A 13,346-nucleotide genomic window follows, 5' to 3' on the forward strand; every position below is an offset into this window, starting at 1 on the left:
TGGCAGGAGGTCAACGTCTGACGTCTCTGTCTTCTTGTGTAGCACATGGATTATGACACAGGTTCAGTCATTTGGAAGTCTTACTGTCTCCCAGGTCTCGGCAACGATGTTATGAATAACCTGCATTGAATCGTTCCCTAATATCAGTGATGCCATTATATGGATGTGTGGGGTAGGCTGTATCGTTCTACATACATAACAGTTTTTACTGTGATGTTGCTTGATAATGCTCAAGGGAGCGAAATTAGCTAATTGCTAAATTACGAAATGAAACGTTTATTTCAAAATAAAACAACAGCTTAATCAAGAAAAGGTCTTCTTTCAAGAGATATCCACTTCCCCTTCCGTTCAGTTGGATTTGAGTTCGGAAGTAATCATCTGGATCTCCTCTTTAGGTGGTGGAAGGCTATCCAGCTTAGTAAAGGTCATAGGTTCAAAGTGCAATTCCCCTGCAGCTTCCCGCGAGTTGAGTTCGTTGAAATATTCTGCTAGTACTGCCGTGCAATCATGATTATTGAGTTTCTATTCCCCGTCTGGCTTATGGAGGCGACGTGTCTACGCAGAATAGGGAGTTACTGCGGTTTGATAGCTTCATAAAGGTCTCTGGCGTTGCTCCTTTGTAAGCTCCTGTCCACTTAGTCGATGGTGTTCTTATTGTACTGCCTCTTGGTGTTTCTAATGATCTTGGCTGTGATTTTCCTGGTAGTTAGGACGATCGCGTAATTAGCCATGCTCTTATTATTGTTTCATTTGAGTCATGTCACTTGCTGTTGTCCACCACTGATTTTTGTTCTTCTTGGGCTCTGGGATAGTAGCGGCTGCCAGATATACCATGGCCTTCTCTAATTGAGGCTAGTGCTCTTTACTCTTGCTAGTTAGGGACTTGGCGAAGTTGTTATCTTGCAGACGGGCTGGATTGAATCTCGAAACTACTGGTTTACTGCGGTTGTTATTTCTGCGCTTTGTGAGCGGGTAGAATTTTCTTTGTCAGTACCGTTCTGAATCAATGTTGCTACTTCTCAATAGCCTCATTTTAAGTACTTCCTTGCTGCTTTCCCTGCTAACGGCGACATGATCTAGTTTAAAGTCCCCTAACATAAGAGTATCATGGAGAGCTGCATCAAACCAGTCACAGGTCTGAAGACCACAACAATAACAACAACAACATACTGTTGTGATATCTCTGTGTTTCGGTTTTCTGGGGAGATCTTACAGCTCAGTAGATTTGAGGACCAAGTCGCAGTTTCTACACCTGTCCATCAGTCACTTTCCATTTCTTTTGTACTCTAGTGAGCATTGTACTCTCCGATTTTGTCCTTTGAAACTCCTCTGCTTTCCAGTCTGGGCGTTAAAGTCTTCCACTAGAGCAGCTGCATGATGTATTAGAATCTTATCAATTATTTTCTCTAGTTGTCTTCAAAATGTTCTACTTCTTCAATATCCTTCCTATTTATGTCTTTTGTGGAAGCAAAAAAGTTAGCGATCGCATATTATGCTTTGTTGAGAATTTTGAATAATTTGGTAGATGTTTTGCCACTTGTAGATAAGAAGTAGATACGGAGTTTACCATTCTGTTGTTGACGAAGAAGCCTGTACGTAGGTGAGGTCTCTGACCTGGTTGTCCTTTGTAGACCCTGTGAGTGCATCGCATCTTTATCTGTAAATTTAGTTCCTTGGAGTGAATTTATTACTATGTTGTATTTCGTGAGAAAATTTAATGCATGTTTCAGTTTCCCTGTCTAAATGAGGCAACTGATGTTGGTTGTTGCCACTTAGATAATACGCTGCTTATTCTTGCAGGCATCCCAAAATATGTAGCCCTGCTTGCTCCGCCATTTGTGAGTTGATTGATTATCACCTAGGCTATCCGTTCCGTTAGCCGTTTGCTCCATGTTACCTGTATTTAAGCCATGAAGCCACCAGCATTAATCAACTTGGCTATCTAGTTTTCTGCTGGGACTGGTTACCCAGGTGCTCAGCTCGTGTAGATTGCATCTTGGAACTGTTGTGAAAATGGTTCTCCTGCTGAGTCCAACATGTTCTGGAACGAAGATTGGTAACTACGCATTTCACCACATTTTCCAGAGCTAAGAGCTCTTCCCAGGTCAATTTCTGGAACCCTTCTTGTTTGCCACATCTAAACATGTTTTATAATAATTTCCAAGCGCCTGGGTTTGCAGTCAAGTTAATGTTGTCATTGTTCTTTGCATGATATTTCACGACTTTTCTAGTCGTCTTCGTCAGGTGTCGAGTACAAGTTACGTTGCTCGCTGTTTAGACTCCAACGACATTGCGCTGAGATTAGATTAGATTCAGTTGTCCTTCCATTGACCCAAAACTGAGAAAATTCTCTTTGGTGTGGAAAATATCAGGAAGTATAACATAAAAAACACAGAACATTTGAATATAATATTCCCTTCCTTGGTCATTTGACTCAAAATATACGAATACATTAAACTAGAACTGCTAATACGTAGGTTGGAACTTAAATAGTGGCAACATTGCTGTGGAGACGCTATGCAATGGAATCTACTATTGTCGCTGACAGCACACGTTGTTGACATACCTACCTATCTTACCTCCGAGCAAATGGACTCGCCCGTCCCACGTCACCGGCGCGCACAATCGAGGGACACAGTCACTTATGAGCCAGCGGTCCAACGTAACAGCGTCACTATGTTTTCGAAACAGGAACAACGGAGCTAGATCAAGATTGAATGTGCCAAAAGTCATACAGCACGACAGTGTCATCAAGGCCTTCAGGAGGCGTGCTACGAATTGGCATTGCCGTCATAACAGTGGCACGTTGGGTAAAAGCCTTCAACGAAGGTCGGCAAACAGTGGGAGACATGCATCGGCCAAGTCGTCCTGGCGTCTCAGAAGACGAAGTGCATACTGTTACCGCATTAGTGGACAGTGATCGACGCCATACGATTCGTGAGCTCGCCCACGAAACCGGATGCGTTACGACGCTGCTCAGACGCACTAGGAGCGCTGTAAGCGCGAAGGAGAGGCTTTCTTACGCCGTATCGCAACGCTGGATGAGACATGGTCTTCATCGTACGTGCCAAAACTGAAACGCCAATCCAACGAATAGCGTCATTCTGGGTCGCCGCGAAAGTCGAAAGTGCGTCAGAGCCCCAGTGTGGTGAACGTTATGGCGATTCTCATGTACGACTGTGATGGTGTTATCCTAACGCATCACGGTCCTCCACGGCAGACCGACAATGCACAGTACTACTGTTAGTTTTTGGAGCATCACCTGGGACCAGCTTTGTGGAAGAAGAGGCGGTACTTTCTGCGCAACCCACCCATCATTTTGCATACAGCGCAAGCTGTGGCTACTCTGTTCGGTCGATGGGACTTGGCTTCAGAACTGTTCCAGAGATTCGACAGGCAGTAGACCGCTCCATTCGCACCATTAACAGAAAAGGCTCTGCTAACGGTATACTACGCCTTCCATATCGCTGGCAACGGGCTCTACACAACGCTACTGATTACTTTGAAGGGCAGTAACAGGTGCAAACATGTAACTCTTTTCTATAGGTTGTGAATAAATAGATGCCACTATTTAAGTTCCAATCCTCATATTTACAAAATCAATATACTGTCAGAATGAAACATAGTTATGCACTTCTAATAAATTTATTACACACAAAATACCTAATCTTAACTAGTGTGACCAAGTGCTGTCAAAATTAAGTTGGTTTAACAGTCCTTGTTAAGATATTCATCTACAGAAGAAGCTGCCTACCAAAAAGTCTTTCAAGCTCTATCTAAACTGTGCTTTACCTGAAACCGAGTTTTTAGTGGTTGCTGGCAGTTTATTGAAAGTGTGTCTTCCTGTATGTTGGACTCCTTTTTGGACTAAGGTAAGTGATTTTAGGTCTTATTCCTAATATTGATACTATGTAATGATCTATTGGTTGGAAATAGGGACATATTATTTGCAATAAATTTCATTAAGGAATAAATATACTGAGAAGCGGCGGTGAGAACACTCTGTTCCTTGAACAGGTTTCTACATGATGTTCTTGAATTCATATCACAAATGAATCCTAATATAACTTAAAAACTTTTACTCAGTATGATGAGTTACCCCAAAATACGATTCCACATGAAAAAGTAGAATGAAAGTAAGCAAAATCTGCAAGTTTTTTTCCGTATGACAAAATAGAATGAAAGTAAGCATAATCTTCAAGTTTTTTATATTTATATCTACTTCATCTGACATTATTCACATTGCAAATACAAACTTGTTGAGGCGCTTGTGGTATGCCCATTCCAACTGAATTTAATATTGAGCTGTAATCCCAGAAATTTAATACTGTCACCTCTTCTGTCTGCACGTCTTCATATGTTGTACACATGCTTGAAGGAAATCCCTTCCAGATTCTGAACTGCATATAGTGGGTCTTTTCAAAGTTTAATGAAAATGGATTAGCTTTAAATTATGGAACCTTGAGGAACACAGCATGTAATTAATTCCCAATCAGATGAAGGCTGATTGCTTACCCCACAGGTATTTCACGACGACACCCTTTGTTTCTTGTTAGTTAGCTAAGACTTGAACGATTTTGCAGCAGTGCCAGTGACACAATATTCTAATCTACTTACGAAAAAGCTGTGATTCACACAGTCAAAGGCTTTTGACAGAAAATGCCAGTATCTTCTAATTAAGTAAATTCTCACTGTATGCGAAAATTGCTTTTTTATATCAGAACTGTTAAGAAACCCAATCTGTGACCTTGACACTACCTTATTTGCAGTCAAATGCATAAGAAGATGCTTGAAGACAGTCTTTCCAAATATTTTTGAAGAAGCCAAATGTTCTGTTGATAAGAGATCGATTACATAAATAACTTAAGATAGAACTCAACTCATGAGAAGACACTTTGATTAACTTCATTGATATTTTATCACTACCTCTAGAATACTTTGCTTTTAAGGATTTTATGATGGATACTTCCCCCCATGAACCATGGACCTTGCCGTTGGTGGGGAGGCTTGCGTGCCTCAGCGATACAGATAGCCGTACCGTAGGTGCAACCACAACGGAGGGGTATCTGTTGAGAGGCCAGACAAACGTGTGGTTCCTGAAGAGGGGCAGCAGCCTTTTCAGTAGTTGCAAGGGCAACAGTCTGGATGATTGACTGATCTGGCCTTGTAACAATAACCAAAACGGCCTTGCTGTGCTGGTACTGCGAACGGCTGAAAGCAAGGGGAAACTACAGCCGTAATTTTTCCCAAGGGCATGCAGCTTTACTGTATGATTACATGATGATGGCGTCCTCTTGGGTAAAATATTCCGGAGATAAAATAGTCCCCCACTCGGATCTCCGGGCGGGGACTACTCAAGAGGATGTCGTTATCAGGAGAAAGAAAACTGGCGTTCTACGGATCGGAGCGTGGAATGTCAGATCCCTTAATCGGGCAGGTAGGTTAGAAAATTTAAAAAGGGAAATGGATAGGTTGAAGTTAGATATAGTGGGAATTAGTGAAGTTCGGTGGCAGGAGGAACAAGACTTCTGGTCAGGTGACTACAGGGTTATAAACACAAAATCAAATAGGGGTAATGCAGGAGTAGGTTTAATAATGAATAGGAAAATAGGAATGCGGGTAAGCTACTACAAACAGCATAGTGAATGCATTATTGTGGCCAAGATAGATACGAAGCCCACACCTACTACAGTAGTACAAGTTTATATGCCAACTAGCTCTGCAGATGACGAAGAAATTGAAGAAATGTACGATGAAATAAAAGAAATTATTCAGATTGTGAAGGGAGACGAAAATTTAATAGTCATGGGTGACTGGAATTCGAGTGTAGGAAAAGGGAGAGAAGGAAACATAGTAGGTGAATATGGATTGGGGGATAGAAATGAAAGAGGAAGCCGCCTGGTAGAATTTTGCACAGAGCACAACATAATCATAACTAACACTTGGTTTAAGAATCATGAAAGAAGGTTGTATACATGGAAGAACCCTGGAGATACTAAAAGGTATCAGATAGATTATATAATAGTAAGACAGAGATTTAGGAACCAGGTTTTAAATTGTAAGACATTTCCAGGGGCAGATGTGGACTCTGACCACAATCTATTGGTTATGACCTGTAGATTAAAACTGAAGAAACTGCAAAAAGGTGGGAATTTAAGGAGATGGGACCTGGATAAACTGAAAGAACCAGAGGTTGTACAGAGATTCAGGGAGAGCATAAGGGAGCAATTGACAGGAATGGGGGAAATAAATACAGTAGAAGAAGAATGGGTAGCTTTGAGGGATGAAGTAGTGAAGGCAGCAGAGGATCAAGTAGGTAAAAAGACGAGGGCTAGTAGAAATCCTTGGGTAACAGAAGAAATATTGAATTTAATTGATGAAAGGAGAAAATATAAAAATGCAGTAAGTGAAACAGGCAAAAAGGAATACAAACGTCTCAAAAATGAGATCGACAGGAAGTGCAAAATGGCTAAACAGGGATGGCTAGAGGACAAATGTAAGGATGTAGAGGCTTATCTCACTAGGGGTAAGATAGATACCGCCTACAGGAAAATTAAAGAGACCTTTGGAGATAAGAGAAAGACTTGTATGAATATCAAGAGCTCAGATGGAAACCCAGTTCTAAGCAAAGAAGGGAAAGCAGAAAGGTGGAAGGAGTATATAGAGGGTCTATACAAGGGCGATGTACTTGAGGACAATATTATGGAAATGGAAGAGGATGTAGGTGAAGATGAAATGGGAGATGCGATACTGCGTGAAGAGTTTGACAGAGCACTGAAAGACCTGAGTCGAAACAAGGCCCCCGGAGTAGACAATATTCCATTGGAACTACTGACGGCCGTGGGAGAGCCAGTCCTGACAAAACTCTACCATCTGGTGAGCAAGATGTATGAAACAGGCGAAATACCCTCAGACTTCAAGAAGAATATAATAATTCCAATCCCAAAGAAAGCAGGTGTTGACAGATGTGAAAATTACCGAACTATCAGCTTAATAAGTCACAGCTGCAAAATACGAACACGAATTCTTTACAGACGAATGGAAAAATTAGTAGAAGCCAACCTCGGGGAAGATCAGTTTGGATTCCGTAGAAACACTGGAACACGTGAGGCAATACTGACCTTACGACTTATCTTAGAAGAAAGATCAAGGAAAGGCAAACCTACGTTTCTAGCATTTGTAGACTTAGAGAAAGCTTTTGACAATGTTGACTGGAATACTCTCTTTCAAATTCTGAAGGTGGCAGGGGTAAAATACAGGGAGCGAAAGGCTATTTACAATTTGTACAGAAACCAGATGGCAGTTATAAGAGTCGAGGGACATGAAAGGGAAGCAGTGGTTGGGAAGGGAGTAAGACAGGGTTGTAGCCTCTCCCCGATGTTGTTCAATCTGTATATTGAGCAAGCAGTAAAGGAAACAAAAGAAAAATTCGGGGTAGGTATTAAAATTCATGGAGAAGAAATAAAAACTTTGAGGTTCGCCGATGACATTGTGGTTCTGTCAGAGACAGCAAAGGACTTGGAAGAGCAGTTGAATGGAATGGACAGTGTCTTGAAAGGAGGATATAAGATGAACATCAACAAAAGCAAAACAAGGATAATGGAATGTAGTCTAATTAAGTCGGGTGATGCTGAGGGAATTGGATTAGGAAATGAGGCACTTAAAGTAGTAAAGGAGTTTTGCTATTTGGGGAGCAAAATAACTGATGATGGTCGAAGTAGAGAGGATATAAAATGTAGGCTGGCAATGGCAAGGAAAGCGTTTCTGAAGAAGAGAAATTTGTTAACATCCAGTATTGATTTAAATGTCAGGAAGTCATTTCTGAAAGTATTCGTATGGAGTGTAGCCATGTATGGAAGTGAAACATGGACAATAAACAGTTTGGACAAGAAGAGAATAGAAGCTTTCGAAATGTGGTGCTACAGAAGAATGCTGAAGATTAGATGGGTAGATCACATAACTAATGAGGAAGTATTGAATAGGATTGGGGAGAAGAGAAGTTTGTGGCACAACTTGACCAGAAGAAGGGATCGGTTGGTAGGACATGTTCTGAGGCATCAAGGGATCACCAATTTTGTATTGGAGGGCAGCGTGGAGGGTAAAAATCGTAGAGGGAGACCAAGAGATGAATACACTAAGCAGATTCAGAAGAATGTAGGTTGCAGTAGGTACTGGGAGATGAAAAAGCTTGCACAGGATAGAGTAGCATGGAGAGCTACATCAAACCAGTCTCAGGACTGAAGACCACAACAACAACAACAACAACTGCTTCTTTGGGAGAAGCGAGTTTCATTTCCATTTTATTAAACTTATTTGTAGAGACTGGTCTCAGATATTCCACTGCACTATTTCCTGAACCTGATAATCCCAAGCTGTCGGTAACAGAAACAAAGTACTTGTGTGTTTGCAACACAACATGCACTTTTTACAAATGTCTCTTTTATTTTTATAGCTATTTTGTTCCTCTTCCTTTCTGGCCCCACCTACCTCTGTCTTCACTATATTCCATACAGTTTTAATTTTGTTGCCTGATATTTAGTATCTTTTTCTCATAATAAAGCTGCTTTTATTCCTGGATTATTTGCGTCAATATTTTGCGGTTTTCTTTGTAATGCAATTACAATGCCAACATCAGAGCTGTTTATAGATAGTAGATACAGCTCCCTTTTTGTCCCACCTCTACAGCAAAACCAATGAGACTTGTTCATTTCTCCACTTTCCATGCCACTAGCCCGTCAACTACTTTAAGGAAACTGAAACAACCCTCAAACCACACCCTGGAACTAACAAACCTATGGCAAGTCATATAGCAGGGTGTTATAATTAAACTTTCCCTATTTAACATGTTATAACACAGAAACTAATTACCATATGAGGACCACACTTGGTAGCTTTAATGTCAAGGACATGGGGAACAGAAATAATGTAAAATCAATTCAAGTGACACACTTTTAATGTGCTACTACGGTACATCACACCATCACATACCGGTACCGTTACTGCTACAAAAGGGGCTCAATATGACGCCCATTAGTATCCAGAAGAGTCTGAAAGCGCAGGATTGCATTCTTCATAGCAGAAGGAAGCATGTCCGTAACTATGCTGGCTCTCTTGATATCCTGCGCTTCAGATCAGCACATGTGTGAATGTTCCCCTGGTAAACCCTGTCCTCCAGATAACCCCACAGCCAGAAATCACAGGGAGTGAGATCAGGTGATGGTGCCGGCCAAGCATTTGGGAACGATCAGCTGATAATTCTATCGTTTCCAAATGTGTTTCGGAGAAGCTGGTGAACTCCACTAGCGGTGTGCAGTGGGGCCCCATCTTGCCTGAAAACTGTTAATTGAGTTCAATGCGTCTCTCTCCTGTAGGGCTGGTATAACATGCTGGCGAAGCAGTTCAAAAAAGAATGGACCAATGATGAACGTAGATGTGAAACCACATTATGCGGTGACACATCACTATACAGAGGAACTTCATGCACAGTGACTCTAGGTGAAGATCTCCACACTTGGCAATTCTGTGTGTTCACCTCACCCGTCAGAGAAAAATGAGCTTCTTCTGTCCATAGGATGGTCCATCCACTGGTTCATCAACTTCAATCCTTGCGAGAAAGTGGAGAGCAAAGTCAACACGTCGTTGTGCAACCTGTCGTACAAGCTGCTGTACGACATGAATATTGTACGTATACCAATTGGGAATGGTTGGAAGTACCTTTCGAACAGTGGACCACAGGTGTTCAACTTTTGTGACACAGCAAACGCACTGCCTGATTATCGGAAACTGCGTGTTGTCTGCCATAGCAACAGCGATTTCATCAACCACCTGTGGTGCACCCAGTCGTCGGCCTCTTCCCGGATCGACGCCCAGTTCGCCAGTTGATTGGAACTACTTCATCATGCTCCGCACAGCAGGTGGAGAAAGAGGGCCCTTCAGTAATCCCTTCAGCCGGCGATTTTCTCGTAGTGCAGCTGCAACATTACTGTTGGTTTGATAATAGAGCTTCACCAATAATGCCGTGCTCCTTTAGTTCAAGCTCATGTAGACACGTCAACAAGTGCACTGCGACTGCTCAGGTGTGTGAGACTATGGATCACGATGACGGATCATGGAACCTGGGATCTATTATTGGAACTAGTCGGTGGCGCTGTGACGCATGGAAATCATGCACCCCATACTCTGGACATTAATGCTACCAAGTTTGGTACTCGTACGCTAATTAGTTTCCGTTACATAGGGAAAGTTTAATTATAACCACCTGGTACTTCTCACTCATGGTAAACAAATTTAATCTTTAGTCTATATTACACGAGAATAACTTTCTAGACTAGTCAATTAACACATCAAATTTCTTAGAAAAGATAAGCCTACAATTTGGATACTAATTCAAAAGTTCCAAAGAAAAAGAAACGATTAAATCTGTAAAAAAAGAAGCAATTAAATCTGTATTGTTTACGTGACGAAACAAAGGTAAATAATGAACGAACTGAGCCTACACTACATGAGCTTTTCACTTATTTACAAACTTTTTCACTTTGGCTACTTACGATAGGGTCAAGTGGATAGTGTGTAAGAATATACCAACAACACAAGCTGTACTTTAATGAAATAATTGCATAACTTACTGTATACGGTAATGTAAACAAAACTTAGGCCAAAATTCGCGCGTATGAAATGTTTTATTTTTCCGAAAAATACACAAATAAAAGTGAAACCTTCAATACGTACTTTGCAACAGGTACTAACTTACTTATTTATGATATAATATTGCCTTAATTAATTGTTATTACACAATTAAACACTTATCTTGATTAGAGTTCTAAATGTACACGACTCATCAACAAAAGCTCTTGTAAACAAGTATAACCTCGATGTTGAGCGCCCTAAGTCACACATTCCAACGACATTGTGATGTTCACAGTTTGCTTGGAGTTCAAGCAGCGAACTACTAAATGCGCACTCAACGCCTGACAAAGACAACTACGGAAGTTGTTGAAATAGATATAAAGAAAAATGAAAACAATAATGGCTGCATATCCGAACTACTGGACATCATTAATTAAACCGAAACATCCTGAAAGATAAAGTATTTCTTAAATGAGCATTCTTTGAGGTGTTTGGTCTACAGTTAACACACGAGTCTTGCAACATACATTCCTTCATTTGCAGAACTTCAAGATATAACACTTACGAAAAGTTGCAATAGAGACACCAATCTAGCAACATGGAGCACCCTTTTCGTCCATATGATGGCAGCGGCGACTCGTGGTATGGACTGCACGATACACTTAAATGTTGGGGAACAGTCCCAGTCCACGACCACTCAAACTCCGCGCACACTTAAACGACACCGGGAGAGTTCAGTCTGCAGACCCCGCACTTTGCTTAGAGGTGTTCGAGATGTGCTCAGTAGTACATATGGCAGGTTACTTGGGTGGGTATAAGCACTTTCTGGTCGTGTAATGTTCCTTAAATCATTATGTCTCAGATTGGGAGCGACTGGCTGGTGCATTGCCCTGCTGGTGGACAGGCCGCATGTGAGAGACTGTATTGGACTGTAGACTGCCGTAATTTTCGTCGTTAACAGGCGATGAGAAACGCACCAGCATCTCCAAATCATGCAGAAATTCCTTGCAAGGTTAAACGGCGCCTTCCTCAAGCGGAACGCAGTATTTTATGTGTTTTTCGAAGTATTCATTGGAGTGCACTGAGACTCGTCATGCCATGCTGCCAATACAGTGTTTAATGCCCATGTTGTCTGTGCCGTCTGATGGACAATAAGCAGAGGCACCTGTGGGAGGTAGGCTGTTTTGGATGATATGGTTGTTCACAGGTTGATACTGTCCAGCAATGAGCTGATACGTGATATGCTGACCCCACTGTTACGGTCTATGATGGTCGATAACAACGTTTGTGAGCAACACGTATCTCCCCACAGCAATGGTCTGTGGTGGCAACAGCTTTCGCCGTCTCGAGATACGCAGGATACATGCTTAACACAGTAGAACATGACAATACCAATACCTGCACGACCTCGGATACAGTCTATATGTCTGCCAACCATGATCTGGCTGCGATCAAATGCGCTGGTTTCGCACAAAAAAAGGTTCAAATGACATTCTAGCTCAAATGACATTCTAGCTCATTGAGGAAGAGGGTAAGGGACTTGACCATTGACTTATCAATGGTACCATCCCAGCATTCACCGTAAGAGTTTTGTGGAAATCATGAAATCCTAAAACAAGTTGCTTGATGAGGATGTCGACGGCACTTTCAACGGATTGTATCCCAATGTTAAACGTAGCGCTACCTCGCTCTATAAGTATTGGATTTTATGCCTCTGTAAGCTGTAGTCGAGTCGGCGTAAGAAAATCTGTTGCTAGCTTTCAGCGGTTTATCATTGACGGCAGCAGGCGGAAATAATAGTCGCCTATAAAGTTGCGACAACACTGAGACGTTGCCATAAAGACGTTACAAAATCACGTTACGTGACTGGTTGAAGCAGGTACAAGATGCTGCCACGTCCACCCCTCTGCAACTGTCAGGAATCTTCTTACAGCGACTCCACTATAGGGGCGAGGCTAAATGTGCATTGTCTGTTTTCACACAGCCCCCTAGACCCTGAAGGGAAATTTTCTGAGAAAAAGACGCATACAATGGTCCTTTCAACTCTGTCTTGCAGACCAGTTCGTCCTTTTGGACGTCCCTGGAGACCGACAACTGACTGGGCTGTGATCCATTTTAGCAGCTGTAAAACGTTGGATTCACATAGGGTGCAAGGTGCCGAATTCCAGTCTGTCGGTCAGTAAATCTTAACGTAACTTGTCAATTTAATGTCCGATGCCATCTGGACCTCACGCCAGTCAGAGTCACTTTTATTCAGATACGTAATTTAAAATTTGCGTAACAGATTTCAAAGAAAAGGCCCTTGCAAGTGAATAATGGGCCCAGGCTTTGCAAAACCACAACTGACCAGGCACCTCCATGAAAGTACAATCTCACTTACTGCTAACGGTCAGGTGAGGTGCACAAGCCATCACCACCCTATACTGTGAGAGAAGACTCCCCTCAGGAGTCCAAATCCATTGAAAAATTTGAAAGTAACCTACCAGTCGCCCCTGCGAAAGAAAAACTGTGTGTAACTGCTAACGGTCAGGTGAGGCCCCGAGCTGTTGCCTCCTTATGAACCTGAGCGAGGGCACCCCTGCGAACCCCTCTGCCCAGAGAACACCCAAGACGACCGACGAAACTGAATCGAGAACACTTATCCTCGCTTCACGGAGGAAATTTTTATTACTTTAATGAAATCGAAACTACTCGTACACTGCCATAGTAAGAGTTACGTT

This window comes from Schistocerca piceifrons, chromosome 2 (assembly GCF_021461385.2).
Source record: "Schistocerca piceifrons isolate TAMUIC-IGC-003096 chromosome 2, iqSchPice1.1, whole genome shotgun sequence".
Lineage (NCBI taxonomy): Eukaryota > Metazoa > Arthropoda > Insecta > Orthoptera > Acrididae > Schistocerca > Schistocerca piceifrons.